The 15,611-nt window shown below is 43.2% G+C and overlaps 1 protein-coding gene across 7 annotated transcripts in view; it reads left to right on the top strand.

Annotated features, from left to right (window-relative positions):
* LOC122561800 (guanine nucleotide-binding protein G(I)/G(S)/G(O) subunit gamma-7) overlaps positions 1-15,611 on the top strand; it is a 313,573-nt gene that overhangs the window by 46,770 nt on the left and 251,192 nt on the right. Inside the window, exon 2 of one of the 7 annotated variants that reach the window (XM_043713990.1) lies at positions 4,105-4,136. The exons of the other annotated variants lie outside the window; for them this stretch is intronic. The gene's annotated coding sequence lies outside the window, so the exon portion shown is untranslated. The remainder of the gene's footprint in view (positions 1-4,104; positions 4,137-15,611) is intronic. 7 annotated transcript variants of the gene reach the window in all.

Here is a 15,611-nt window from a genome sequence, read left to right as displayed (position 1 = left end):
GGAGGGAACGGTCTTTGCGGAAGGTGGAAAGGGATGGGGAGGGAAATATATCCCTGGTGGTGGGGTCCGTTTGGAGTTGGCGGAAATGTTGGCGGATGATTTGGTTTATGCGAAGGTTGGTAGGGTGGAAGGTGAGCACCAGGGGCGTTCTGTCCTTGTTATGGTCGGAGGGGTAGGGTCTGAGGGCGGAGGTGCGGGATGTGGACGAGATGCGTTGGAGGGTATCTTTAACCACGTGGGAAGGGAAATTGCGGTCTCTAAAGGGGAATGGGTCCGAATGGGATATTCTTCGGAGGGTCAATGTGGACTTGTTGGGCTAGATGGCCTGTTTCCACACTATAGGGATCCTATGAATCTCTGATTATCAATGGTTTACTCTGGCGTAATCCATTTCCTCATTAAAATCTACTATAGTCACTGTGTCTGCAAAACCTCTGTCTTTATCCATTATTTTGGCTCATCTTCTTATTTTACTTGTAATAGCCACTCCAGTCTACCTTCTGAACTTGTGGAATCAAAGTGGTTCATTGACACCAGCTAAAATCATAAACTGCATTCCTTGTGCTAATCACATATTATAACTTGCTCAAATGCTGCAAAAGGACAAGCAAGTCATCCACATCACCTTTTTCCAACATTTCCTTTCTGTCTATGTCTAGTGATCTATCCTTATGTGGTTTATTACTACTGATCTGGATGTAGACAGGGTGAGGTTTGGCTGCTTATTACTGGTGCGGATGGTGCTGGAAATGTTAAAGATAGACTTGCAGCCCCATGCACACTGGTTCTCTGCTCTTATTCTCTTCAGACTGGAAACTGTATTAAAGATGTAAATGAAAAATAACTACACTTTTGTCAAAACCTATTATTAAGAGCAAGCACTGAGGATATTTGAAGTCCGAGTGTGCGGAATACTGTTCTTTATTGATGCTTTTTGATAGCTATAAGCATTGTCAAAAAAAGAAACATTTCCTTATCTTTCATTGTGTTTTCAATTAGTTTTGTTGTTCTGGAAAATATCGTAGCAATTCTGTTTGTTTCTTAATTGGATTTGACGAGGAGGTCAGGTTCACCTTGTGTCACATCCATTGTTACTGAGATTCACTTTACTGATTAAGAGCACCCAGTCAGGAATTTGCTCAGTTTGAGAGCTTGCCAGGTGTTTGATTGTAATGTGTTATTAAACCTACGCAGGAGCAATTAAAGGTTATGTAGAAAATACTGGGCCACGTTGTAATTTCTAATTCCCCATGGATACAATTCGACATTAACTACTGTTTCAATTTAATTTGTATGGTAGTGAGACAAATTAATATGAACCACTGCTATAGGACATTTTCAAGAAATTTAAAAGCAATGTTAAGAAGAAAATTACCTCAAATTGACAGCAGTTATGTTAAAGATAATTTTGTTCCTCTTAAAAAGGAAAGGAATGATCATGATTCTATACTTATTTCTTTATAAGTTCTATCCAGTTCTTTTTAAATGTTTAATTATTAGACTGCATATCTTTGTATGAATTTTGTAATGTGCAGCGTGTCACCCACTTAAAAGGTATTGTTCTTTAAAGAGTAAGGTAGTTCCCATCAGTCTTTCACAGTAATCTGTCGGAAGTGGCACAGTGAAGATGTGAAATGTACTTTGTGCAGGTAATGATGATTAATACTAGTTGTTATTCGTGATTCAAAAATGCTAAACTCATGTTATTAATTGAAAGAAAGAGAAATGGAAAAAAAGAAGTGGAGACTGACCTGGTTAAATTTAGAGAAAAACTATTAAGTTTTCACTGATTATTTTAATAGCAAGAAATAACCAAAAATTAGTCCAGAAATTAAATGAAATTTCCATGGGATGTGGACATCACTGGCTGGGCCATCCTTAATTGCTCTGGAGAAGATGGTGGTAAGCTGTCTTCTTCAACTGCTGCAGTCCTTGGGATGTAGATAATACCCACAATGTTGTTTGGAAAGAAGTTCCAAGAGGTTGACCCAGTGATAGTAAAAGAATGGTGATATTGTTCCAAGTAAGGATGGTGCGTAGCTTGGAGGTTTGTGTTGTTTCTATTATGAAATGTGAATAGAAATAATTTCTCTGTTTCAGCTCCGAATGTTTTAAGTAAAATTCCTGCTGAAATTTTACAGTTCTTTACCAGATATTCTCAGGTTTCATAGAAATGGCTCCTCCTTTATAAGGATTTTGCATTCAACATATCCTTCATTTGTTTTGGAGTGCGTGAATAATTTAAATCCACAGTCCTTTTCAGTTGAGTATCTGTAAATGTACAATAGTTTAAAGGGGCTCACTTATGTGTAGCTTGTTGAAGACTTTTGGGTTACTGCATAGTCACACAATTGAGACTGCACATTTACTGCTTAGTTAATGCTATAATTTAGGAATTATAGCATCGCTTTGTTGGATGTACTGGCTATCGCAATTTGCATTTTCCATTACATGTGCTGACCTTCAAGGAGAGCATGCTGAAAATCATTGGTTAAATGAGGCCTAATTATACACTAACAAAATAGAGAAATTAGTACACTACAGCACACTCAGTTGAAATCAATTAGAACACCAACGTTGCTGTTCTATATGAAATTGTATTTGCAAGCTAGCTATCTCTAAACTAGTTCTGCTGCTAGAAGCAGCTGATTACATACTCCAGTTTGATGTCTATGACTGCCGTATAGCGTAAGAGAAAGAGAGCACTCTCTGTCTCTTCCCCCACATCCCCCCCCAACACTGAAATATCCAGTTGAGCTGTCGGTCGAGGTTACACTTCTGACTGAAATGTTTTCCTTTTTATATGGGAATTTCTATTGCCTGTGTCTATGCCTTCCCTGATTTAATAGAACTCAGAGTGGGTATTCCTATCGGATGCTGCCCGACCTGCTGTGCTTTTCCAGCACCACTCTAATCTAGACTCTGGTTTCCAGCGTCTGCAGTCCTTGGTTTTACCTATTTCTATCATATTGACTGAAGCCAAAGGAGGCAGTTTATCTCTTTTGTTGATGTAAGGTATTTTCTTAAAATATCTTTTTTAGAGCTGATTGGTCCTGGGGTCCTTACCATTGTTCCAAGCTGCTGTTATACATAAAATTGAACAGTTTCGTTACTGTCCAGTTTCTCTTTAAGTAGTTAATTAATGTTTCAGATCATACAATTCTAAGTTATCTGCTTAATGTAATGTTATAAAATACTACATTTAATATCTAACAAACACTATAACTTGGAAAAACTCTGCACAGTCAATGCCAGTAAAACCTACTGCTCCTCGGATGCTCCCTGAACTGCTGTGCTTTTCCAGCACCACTCTAATCTAAACTCTGGTTTCCAGCATCTGCAGTCATTGTTTTTACCTAAATTTCAACTGGTCTATCAAAATTATTCTAGACAGTGATGAAAATATCACCTCCACTACACTGGTATACTACACAACTGCAAAGTTTCAGAATTGTCTTACCAGAATTTGCAGTGGAAGATCTTTGCATCACCTTTTGAATTAAGTTGCTAAGGCTTTCCCACATTCTTTGCATTCTACACTCCTATTACAAAGTAAAGCATGCTTGTCATTTGTATTGCTTTGAGGGAGAAAGTTCCTGATATTAGAAAGAAATTTACCTGAAGATTGAAATGCTAGTATTGTATGGCACAAACCTGAGTAGGGAATTCCCACCCTTGCTGGAAGGCAAGTAGAAAAATTGCAATAATCATTGCCTTTTGCATGTACAGTTTCAATGCTCTAGAGCTGCATGATACCTTTTTCTCAGGTTAAAAAAAATGACAGTATTATTCCATGAATGTGTTGAAATAACTGAGAATGACAATTGGAAGATACCTAGGAGTTTTAACTAAATTCAATTCTGAAAAATAAAAAAAATGCAGCGTTACAATCGGTAAAGCTGTATATAAAGAGCTATGGAAGCATGACATAAATGAGAGTATGGGATAGGGATAGGGTGATGGGCTGGTTCTGGGTGGGATGCTTTTTGGAAGGTCAGTATACACTCGAAAGGTCAAATGGCCTCTTTCTGCACTGTAGTGATTTTATGATTCTAAGAGACTTACAGGAAACTTATATTGTTTGTCCCTTCTCCTCTCTAATAGTGTGACAGATTCAAGATGGCAGTGCTGGCAAGGTAGGCAACATTCAGGCTTCTGTACCTCCTCTCCTTTTATTTTCTCTCCTTTTTGCCTTCTTTCTTTTCTTCACCTTCTTCCTGTCAGCAACAGCGGAGAAGGTGACATCAAGGAGGAGAGCGGCCCGAATGGGACTCTTGGCAAGGTGGCAGCCTGACCTGGCTGTAGTCTGGTTGTAGTACACCTGGAGTGGGGACTTCAGCTGTTGTCGAGGCATCGGCAGTGTGGACTATGCTTAGAGTGGGGACTCCATGCGACACTGAGGCGGCGGCAGCTGTGAAACCATGAATGTGCGGAGGCCTGAAATAAGGACTCCTGGTTATTGAGGAGAAAGTGAGGACTGCAGATGTTGGAGATCAGAGCTGAAAATGTGTTGCTGGAAAAGCGCAGCAGGCCAGGCAGCATCCAAGGAACAGTAGAATCGACGTTTTGGACATAAGCCCTTCTTCAGGAATGCATTCCTGAATTCATTCAGGAATGCATTCAGGAATTCATTCCTGAAGAAGGGCTTATGCCCGAAATGTCGATTCTCCTGTTCCTTGGATGCTGCCTGACCTGCTGTGCTTTTCAAGCAACACATTTTCACTCCTGGTTATTGGCAAATCGCTGGCTCTGGGTTGTGGTGCAAATGTAGGTCCATCACAGGGCCTAGCATTGGTGGCCTATAGGTAGTCCTGTGACAAATACATAGTCCTTGAAGAGGGTGACTCTGACAGTGGGTCTGGCGCAGGTGGCGGAGGGATGGCGGCACAGCTGTTGTTGGCGAACTGGCTCAGGACCGATGGTGAAGCTGGCAGAACAAAGATGGAGTTTCTTTCATTGCTATTGTTTTTATTCGTTTTATTCTTAAACTATTCAAAATGGCAGTGGATTCTCTTGCCAGTTGCAGCTTTCCATTGTATTTTATTGTTTTGCTCATTCTACAGTACAAGTGACAATAAATCATCATTCGTTAAGCTTTGTGATGCCTGAGCCCAGCTTTCTTAGACTTCTTTTCTTTGACTCGGTTTTCCTTTAACCAACAATTTCAAAACTGTCTTTTGGCTCAAGGTTTCAATCATGCCTTCTAAATTTTCTGTTGGCATAAGATTTTCATTCTTGATATTAACACCAATCAGTTATCTATCCTTCACAGCATAGCTGTCATCAACATCACATTTGTCATCCTTTGTCTATCCGATAATGATAAACTATTACTCAACATCCTTCTCATCTTAGAATTATATAGTACAGAAGAACCCCTTCAGCCCATCTTGTCAGAGGTTTTCGAGATGGTTGACTACATCATTCTTTTCCAGTGTCTCTCCATTGTAGTCCAGCAGTAATTGTCATATTATTCCATTGGTATTTATAACTGGCAAGGCTTTTCTTCTTGCTGTTGCACCCTTAATTCTTTTGATGTCCATGGATCTAACTTTGGGTCCCCTTCTACTTCACATGTAAATGCTCCTGTTCAGCTACGTAATTCAAGCACAATTTTAGTTTCACATGTACACAGATTTGAATGTTGCTGACATTGTTCATCCACAATTGCCCTTGGAAGGTCCAACTCAGCCACCTTTTTGAAATGTCGGAGACTGGGTTATGTGTGCCCCCACAGTTCTGTTTGAGTATGAGCTTCAGGAATTTAAACCAGCGACAGTGAAGGAATAACTATACAGTTCTAAGTCAGAATGATTTGCAGAAGAATTTGCAAGTGGCAGATGTCACAATGCTGTTTTTACAACGATTCAGTAATTTATAATCATCAATTGATCTGGCAATTTATTCCAGGTTTGTTAATTGATGTTATTAAGTTTCCCAGTTTATCATGGTGTGATTGAAACTTGTCTCCCTGGAACATTTATCCAAGTCCTGGATCACTAGTCTAGTAGCATCGTCAATTTGCTGCCTTTCCTCTTGCTGTATGAGCATACCACTCAACTTTTCCACTCTCTCTGATTTATCAGATTGCTTATCTGACATCCAGAACTGGATGAAGGGAAATTTCCTCTGGTTGAATGTTGTAAATACCGAAGTTATTGTATTCAGTCTCTGCTACAAATTTTGTAGCTACCATCTCCATCCCTGATCTCGGCAGTTATCTGAGATTGATTCAAAATGTTTGCATCTTTGTTGCCATACTTAGTTCTGAGATGAGCTTCCTGCTATCACTTAGACTGCTTATTTTCATTACTATAACCTTGTCTGACTCCTCCCTTACCTCAGCTCATCTGCTGCTCAAGCCATCCATGTGCTACACACTGCAAACTAAATAAGATATCAATAAAACTTAATTTTAGATCTCATGTGCAATTGAGATCAATTGAATTTTTAGTCAAGGTGAGCAGAGTGGATGTGTTTATTTTTTGAAGAAGAGGCTTACTGGACATTAACTTTGTTTCTCTCTCCACAAATGTCGCCAGCCCTGCTGAGTTTCTCCAGCACTCTATATGTTTGTTTCAGATTTCCAGCAACTGCAGTGTTTTATTTTTATTTGTATTTTTAACCGCTAGTATCTGACAATAGGAGAATGGTCTTCAAAACTGCAATTTTGTTTATCAAGGTCATGAAATAGTAACATTTTATTATGTCACATTTTATTTGATGGCTGGCATTTAATTATTAAGGCAGGGTGCTACTTCTATGGCACATTTGAGGGAACAATCAGCGGTTACCTCACATTTTTATGCTGCTGTTTCTCACTGGCATATTATCAAAAATGTATTTGAAGGTATTAAGTGATATTGATGAAATTATTCTTATGAAAAGTGTCACAAATCTAGTAGTTATAAAATTTAACAGGAGCTCTATTCAAATTGGTAGATTTCTATTGCAAATCTTTTTTTTCTGCAGCTGTTCTCACAAGAAAGTGTCTGTGTATTAATCCATTACAGGGATCAGACTTGACAGAGTTGTAACATGTACGCCTTTGAATTGGAAGGTTGAGTATTCAAACCTCACTCCAGCTCTTTGTACATACAATCCAAGCTTGCAGTATGGAGTACTACATGCTCAGGGACATGGTTGTTTCGGTGTGACATTAAACTGAGGTCTTGTCTTTTCTGTCAGGTGCATATAAAAATTACAATGCAGTGTTCAAAGATCTCGAGTTTTCCTGCTGTCTTGGTCAATATTATTCTCCAGCCAAAATCAATGAAGGAGCCTGTAACTATTTAACTTTGTTTTATGTTGCATCTTGCCACATGCAAATTGCCTACCCATAGATTGAGTATAGGAGTTGAGAGGTCATGTGCGGTTATACAGGAAATTGGTTAGGCAACTTTTGGAATGTTGTGTGCAATTCTGGTCTCCCTCCTATAGGAAGGATGTTATGAAACTTGAAAAGGTTCAGAAAAGATTTACAAGAATATTGCCAGGGTTGGAGGGTTTGAACTCTGGGGAGAGGCTGAATAGGCTGGAGCTATTGTCCCTGGAGCATCGGAGGCTGAGGGGTGACCTTATACAGGTTTATAAAATCATGAGGGGCATGGATTGGGTAAATAGAGAGGGTCTTTTCCCTGAGTTGGCAGAGACCAGAACTAGAGGGCATAGTTTTAGGGTGAGAGGGGAAAGATCTAAAAGGGACCTAAGGGGCAACCTTTTCACACAAAGGGTGGTGTGTGTATGGAATAAGCTGCCAGAGGAAGCTGTTGAGACTGGTAGAATTACAACATTTAAAAGGCATCTGGATGGGTGTATAAATAGGAAGGGTTTAGAGGGATATGAGCCAAGTGTTGGCAAACAGGACTAGATTAATTTAGGATATCTGGCGAGCATGGATGAGTTGGACCAAAGGGTCTGTTTTTGTGCTGTACATCTTTATAACTATAACAGTGCTTCATTGGTTGTAAATCACATTGGGATAACAGTTTTGAAAGACTGTATATGCATGCAAGTTCTTTAATGACCATAACTCATTAGAATGAGTTCTCCAGATGCTGAATTCCAAAATGATTAGCAGTGGCACATATATACTTATGCCTCTTTGTATAATTGGCAATAAATCATGTTTACAGATGATTCCAAGATCAAGAACTTACACATTGGGTTGATTTCTGGTGTTCGAACGATGAAATTTGAGGCATCCCGAATGTTGAGTGTCATTTGAGGCAGATGAGCTGCAGCGATTAAGAGGCTAGCTTGTCCAACGAATTGTGGCTAAAAGTTTGTTAGAGTCAGGGGTGTTAAATTGCTGGAGCATTGGATGCCATAATTCTTTGGAGATGAGTTGAGAAGAACGTTTCTTCTGACTGAAAATTCAGGGAAGTATGTTTTAAAACCTCACCTTGTAAGATCTGATAACCCTCAATTCCACTTTCCTGCCTTTTCCTAAGCTTTGATTCTGTTACTGATGAAAAATCTATCTCAGTTTTGAATATATTTAATCAGGGCCTGTGCCCGAAACGTCGAATCTCCTGTTCCCTGGATGCTGCCTGACCTGCTGTGCTGTTCCAGCAATAAAGTTTCAACAATATATTTAATCACTCAGCCTCAACAGCCCTTTGCAGTAAAGAGTTGTACAGATTCACCTCTCTGAGAGAGAAAAATATTCTCTTCATCTCTGTCTTAAATGTGCAACTCCTTACAAGATATGCCCCAGTTCTGAGGTTCTCCCAGAATAGGAAACAGCTACTCTGCATCTGTCCTATCAAGACCCCTAAGATAATATATTTTAATAAGGCCTCCTCTCATTTTTCTAAATTATGATGACTACAAGCCTGGCTAACTCAACCTGTCCTCATTTTTAAAAAAAACCCTTAATTTCCATGTCAACTTAATCAACCTTCTCTGGACTGCCTCCACTAGCATTATATCTTTCCTTAGATAAGGAGACTAAACTGATCACAGTATTCCAGGTGTGGTCCAATAAATGCTGTGTATGGTTTTAGTAATACCTCCTTATTTTGTATACTCCATTCCCTTTGAAATAAAGGCCAAGATTACATTTGTTTTTCCTATTACTAGTTAAGCTCGATGCTACCTTTTTTGGTGATTCAGGGAGGTTCAGTCTTTTCCCCCTTTAAATAATATTCAGCTCTTCTATTCCTCCTGCCATCATCTCATGTTATTTTCCATCTGCCAAGTTTTTTCCCTGTCTATGTCCTTCTTGTGGCAACATCATTATTTCTACCTATCTTCATATCATCTACAAACTTGATAATCATACATTCACTTTGAACGTCGGATAGTTGTGACCCTAGGTCTGATCCCTGTGACACTATATTAGTTACAGGTAATGATTCTGAAAATGCCCCCCTTGACCCAACTCTTGTGCGAGTGCATAGTGTTGTGTAAAGTTCACTAGTCTGTTTAGAAGTCAATCTGTTGTTATGATCTAAATTTTACCACTTTAAAATTGTCTGGCTATCAGCAATGGAAAGTAGGAGAGATTTTGCTGGCCGGGCACTGATGAAGTGAAGTGGTGGCCTGCCTCGGTCAGCTGCGAGGAGAAAGTGAGGACTGCAGATGCTGGAGAGTCAGAGTCAAAGCGTGTGGCGCTGGAAAAACACGGCAGGTCAGGCAGCATCTGAGGAGCAGGAGAGTCAATGTTTTGCATATAAGCCCTTCATCATGAATGTGGGAGGAAGGGGGATGAGAAATAAATAGGATGGTTGGGGTTGGGCTGTGGGGAAGGTAGCTGGGAAGGTGATAGGTGGATGCAGGTAGGGGGTGATTGAGATAGGTTGGTAGGGAAGATGGAGCAGATAGGTGAGAACGAAGATGGACAGGTAGGACAGTTCAAGAGGGCGATTCCGAGTTGGAAGGTTGGATCTGGGATGAGGTGGATGGAGGGGAGATTTGTAAACTAGTGAAGTTGACATTTATCCCGTGTGGATGAAGGGTCCCAAGGCAGAAGAAGAGGCATTCTTCCTCCAGTCACCACGTGGCTTGGATTTTGCGGTGGTGGATGCTCAGGGTTTGCATGTACTTGGTGGAATGGGAAGGGGAGTTGAATTGGTTGGCCATAGGGCAGTGGGTTTGTAGGGTGTGTGTGTCCCAGAGATGTTCCCTGAAACACACCGTGAGTTGGCGTTCTGTCTCCCGAATGTAGAGAAGACCACATCGAGAGCAACAGACACACTGGATGAGGTGGATGGATGTGCTGGAAAACGTACCGGATGTGAAAAGATCCTCTGGGGCCTTGGACAGAGGTGGAGGAAGGGTGTGGAAGCATGTGGTTGCAGGTTTTACACCTCTTGTGGCAACAAGGGAAGGTGCTGCATGTGGAGGGTGGGTTGGTGGGTGGCATGGACAAAACGGGGGTGACACAGAGGGAATCATCTCTGTGGAATGCTGAAAAGGATAGGGAGGGAACTATGTCTGTGGTGGTGGGGTCTGATTGAAGGTGGTAGAAATGGCAGAGGATAATGCGCTGTATCTGGATATTAATGCGGTGGAAGGTGAGGACCAGGGTGGGGTTTATCCTGGTTGCGAAGATGTAAGGGATGGAGAAGGTTGCCCTCCAGATGTGCTGGAGAGTAATGCTGATCACATGGGAGGGGAAATTCCAGTCCTGGAAATAGGAGCCCATGTGAGATGTTCTGGAATGGAATTTCTCCTCCAGGGAGCAGAGACAGTGAAGCCCGAGGAATTGGGAATAAGTGTTCGAATTTTTACAGATGGGGGAGATGAGTGGGAGGAGGAGTAGTCCAGGTAGCTGTGGGAGTCAGTGGGTTTCAAGTAGATGTCTGTGTTGAGTCAGTCGCTGGAGATGGTGATGGAGAGGTCCAAGAAGGGAAGGAAGGTATCCAAGATGGTCCCAGTGAACTTGGTCTGTGTGGAAGTGTTAGTGATGAACTATTAAACCTCCTCTTCACAAGGTCGCACCGATTTAGTCCTCAATTGTGACTCCCAGCCAATGTCCAAGGATCCCTCTTCCTGACACAAACATTTTCTATCCTCTTGGACACCCCATCCTGGTTTCTTAGCTGCCCTCGACCTCTTCACCTCCAACTGCTGCTGTGACATTGACTGCCTCAACCTGTCTATCCTTCTCATCCACTCCAATCTCTCACCCTCGCAAAGTACAGCACTCCACACCCTCTGCTCCAACACCAAACTCATTATTAAACCAGCGGACAAGGGAGGTGCAGTGGTAGTTTGGCGCACCAACCTCTACATCTCTGAAGCCAGGCACCAACCCCATGGACACATCCTCCTACCACCCCCTCAACCACGACCTCACCTCCCATCACCAAACCACTATCTCCCAGACCGTCCACAACCTTACCATCTGAGGGGATTTCTCAACCACAGCCTCGAACCTCAGAGTACTGCAACTGCCTTGAACCTCATAGTTCCGCAGCCCCACCCCGATGGGTTCTACCTCTTATCCAAAATCCATAAACCTGACTTCCCCGGTCGATCTATTGACTCTGCCTGCCCCTGCCCCACCGAACTTATCTCCTCAAATTTTGACGCTATCCTAGATTAGATTAGATCCCCTACAGTATGGAAACAGGCCCTTCGGCCCAACAAGTCCACACCGACCGAGCAACCCACCCAGACCCATTCCCCTACGTTTACTGCTGACTAATGCACCTAACGCTATGGGCAGTTTAGCATGGGCAATTTAGCATGGCCAATTCACCTAACCTGCACATCTTTGGACTGTGGGGGGAAACTGGAGCACCCGGAGGAAACCCATGCAGACACGGGGAGAATGTGCAAACCACGCAGACAGTTGCCCGAGGCAGGAATTGAACCTGGGTCCATGGCGCTGAGAGGCAGCAGTGCTAACCACTGAGCCACCGTGTCACCGCAAAATGTTGGTCTGCCTTGGTCCAGGACCTCCCATATACATTTGCGATACCACTCGCCCTCCACCTTCTTCATTACGTTCGTTTCCCTGGACCCCAAAGCCTCCTCTTCACCATGGGCATCCAGTCCCTGTATACATCCATCCGCCATGGCGAAAGTCTCCAAATCCTCCATTTCCCCCTCTCCTGCCAAACCAACAGGTACCCCTCCGCCGACACTGGTCCTAACCTTCAACAACTTCTACTTCCTTCAGACCAAAGGGCAGCCATGCGCGCTCACATGGATCCCAGGTGTGCCTGCCTCTTCGTAGGATATGTGGAACAGTCCATCTTTCACAATTACACCAGCACTATCCCCTACCTCTTCCTCAGCTACATTGATGACTGTATTGGTGCCACCTCGTGCTTCCACGAGGAAGTTGAACAGTTCATCAACTTCACTAACAACTTTAACCTGAACTTAAGTTCACCTGGACCATCTCAGACACCTCTATCCCCTTCCTTGACCTCTCCGTCGACCGATTCAATGTGAACATATAACTCAAACCCTCCTCCTCCAACCCCACCTCCAATAAATATGCGATCCCTTACTCTCAATTCCTCCATCGCTGCCATAACTACTCTCAGGAGTGCAATTCCACTCCAGATGACCTCCTCCTATTTCCAGGACCGCAATGTCCTCCAGCGCATCTCCTCCACTTATTGCACCTCTGCCTTTGAACCCCACACCTCCAACACAATAAGGATGGAATCCCCCTGATCCTCATCTTCCAACCCACTAATATCCAGATATAGCGCATTATCCTCCAACGTTTATGCTACTAAATCAGACCCCACCACCAGAGACATATTTCCGTCCCTACCCCTATCTGTGTTCCGCAGCGATGATTCCCTCTGTGTCTCCCTCAGTAGGTCCCACCAACCCACCCTCCACATCCGACAGTTTCCCTTGCCACTACAAGACATGTAAACCTGCGCCCACATCTCACCCGCCTCCTCCATCCAAGGCCCCAAAGGATCTTTTCACATCTGGCAGAGATTTTCCTGGACATTCACCCACCCCATCTAATATGACCACTGCTATCGATGTGGTCTCCTCTATGTCGGCGAGACAGAACACTAACTCACGGAACGTTTCAGGGAACATTTCTGGGACACACACACTAAACAACCCCAGTGCCCTATGGCCAACCACTTCAACTTCCCCTCCCACTCCACCAAGGACATGCAAGTCCTGGGCCATCTCCACCGCCAAATTCAAGCCACCCGACGACTGGAGGAAGAATGCTTCATCTTCTGCCTTGGTACCCTTCAACCACACGGCATCGACATCAACTTCACTAGTTTCCAAATTTCCCTTCTCTCCACCTCATCCCAGATCCAAACCTCCAACTCAGAACCACCCTCTTGACCTATCCCACCTGCCCATCTTCCTTCCCACATATCTACTCCACCCTGCCCACCGACCTCACAGTTTTTAGATTAGATTAGATTACAGTGTGGAAACAGGCCCTTCGGCCCAACAAATCCACACCGACCCGCCGAAGCGCAACCCACCCAGTGCCGCCACCGTTGCCCTCCACCTAACGCCTTCCCAGCTCCCTTCCCCCAGCCCCATACCCACACTACCCTCCTATTTATGTCTCAGCCCCCTTCCTCACCCCACTTCCCTAATGGAGGGCTTATGCCCAAAACATTGACTCTCCTGCTCCTCGAATGCTGCCTGACCTGCTGTTTTTCCAGTGTGACACTTTTCGACTCTTTATCAGCTGCTTCCCAATGTGGCCAACTGTTCTCGAATTTCCAAGAATAAACTTGTTTTGAGTGACTTGTCTCATGTCCTCTAATTCTGATGTACTGTGAACCTGCATTATACACTTTCCTCTCCCCATGTCTTAGCAGAAGCAATGTCTCTATCCAGATGTGTTGAGCAGCAATTCCCCCAAACTCCATTCTTGCAGGTTTGGCGAACACCCCACCCCCACTTACTTTGCTACCAAAAAAATGGTCATCTTGCTGCTTAACAGCAGCTTTGGCAGCACCACTGTTTATGCTGGCTGTTGCTGAGGCTTTGGGAGAAGAAGTTGATGTCTCCATGATGATACACCTTTCAAGGTCAGTTTTTATTTGGAATATGCCAGGACCAGATAGGCAAGCCCTGTTGCTCTGTGGGTAAACCAACCTGTGATTGTCTCCATTGTTGAGAGTATTCCATCATGGCAGGTCCTCCTCCCGACACCTCCAATGCCATTTTATGCTTCCTAGTCCATGTCCAGATAGCTGGTAAAATCCAGCCCTACATCTTCCTTTGCACTTTAAAGGAAATAGCTATGAAATCTTTAGTCAAAGTGCCTACCATTCCCAAACAAAATTGTGAAATTATTATTATGTGATTTGGAAGGAACCAATCTGAAGCCTATCTATCCTACAGTATTCCATTTTCATCCATATGTCTATCCAATGACCACTTAAATGCCCTTAAAGTTGGCGAGTCTACTACTGTTGCAGGCAGTGTGTTCCATGCCCCTACTACTCTCTGAGTAAAGAAACTACCCCAGACATCTGTTCTATATCTATCACCTCTCAATTTAAAGCTATGTCTCCTTGTGCTCGCTATCAGCATCCGAGGAAAAAGGCCCTCACTGTCCACCCCATCTAACCCTCTGATTATCTTATGTGTCTCAATTAATTCACCTCAACTTTCTTCTCTGTAATGAAAACAGCCTCAAGACCCTCAGCTTTTCCTCATAAGACCTTCCCTCCATACCAGGCAACATCCTAGTAAATCTCCTCTGCACCCTTTCCAAAGCTTCCACATCCTTCCTATAATGTGGTGACCAGAACTGTACGCAATACTCCAAGTGCAGCTGCACCAGAGTTTTGTACAGCTGCAGCATGACCTCGTGGCTCCAAAACCTGATCCCTCTACCTATAAAAGCTACCACACCATATTCCTCCTTAACAGCCCTATCAATCTGGATGGCAACTTTCAGGGATCTATGTACATGGACACTGAGATCTGTCTGCTCATCTACTCTTACCATTAGCCCAGTACTCTTTATTCCTGTTGCTCCTTCCAAAGTGAATTGTCTCATTCTTTCCCACAATAAACTCCATTTGCCTCTCCTCAGCCCAGCTCTGCAGCTCATCTATGTCCCTCTGTAAGCTGCAACATCCTTCCTTATTATCCACAACTCCACCTACCTTAGTGTCACCTGCAAATTTACTAATCTATCCTTCTACACCCTCATCCAGGTCATTTATGAAAATGACAAACAGCAATGGCCTCAAAACAGATCATTGCAGTACATCAATATTAACTGAACTCCAGGATGAACATGTCCCATGAGTCATCTTTCAGCGAGCCAAATTCTGGTTAAAAACGCTAAACCACCCTTAATCGCATGCCTCCGTATTTTGTGCAATAGCCTACTCTTGCCCTGCGGTATATATCTATCCCTTTCCATGGCTAAAGTAACCATAATCACATTGTGGTCACTATCTCCAAATCTAACACCTGACCAGGCACATTTCACAGTACCAAATCCAATATGACCTCGCCTCTTGTTGGCTTGTCTACAAGTTCTATCAGGAAACTATTCTGTACACATTGGACAAAAACTGACCCATCTAAAGTACTCAAAGTGCTAACCTACCTCCAAATCTAACACCTCGCCAGGTTCATTAGCCAGTACCAAATCCAGTGTGACCTCGCCCTTTGTTGGCCTGTCT

Source organism: Chiloscyllium plagiosum, chromosome 2, assembly GCF_004010195.1.
Source record: "Chiloscyllium plagiosum isolate BGI_BamShark_2017 chromosome 2, ASM401019v2, whole genome shotgun sequence".
In the NCBI taxonomy this organism is placed as follows: domain Eukaryota; kingdom Metazoa; phylum Chordata; class Chondrichthyes; order Orectolobiformes; family Hemiscylliidae; genus Chiloscyllium; species Chiloscyllium plagiosum.
This window is presented reverse-complemented; position numbering and strand designations above follow the sequence as displayed.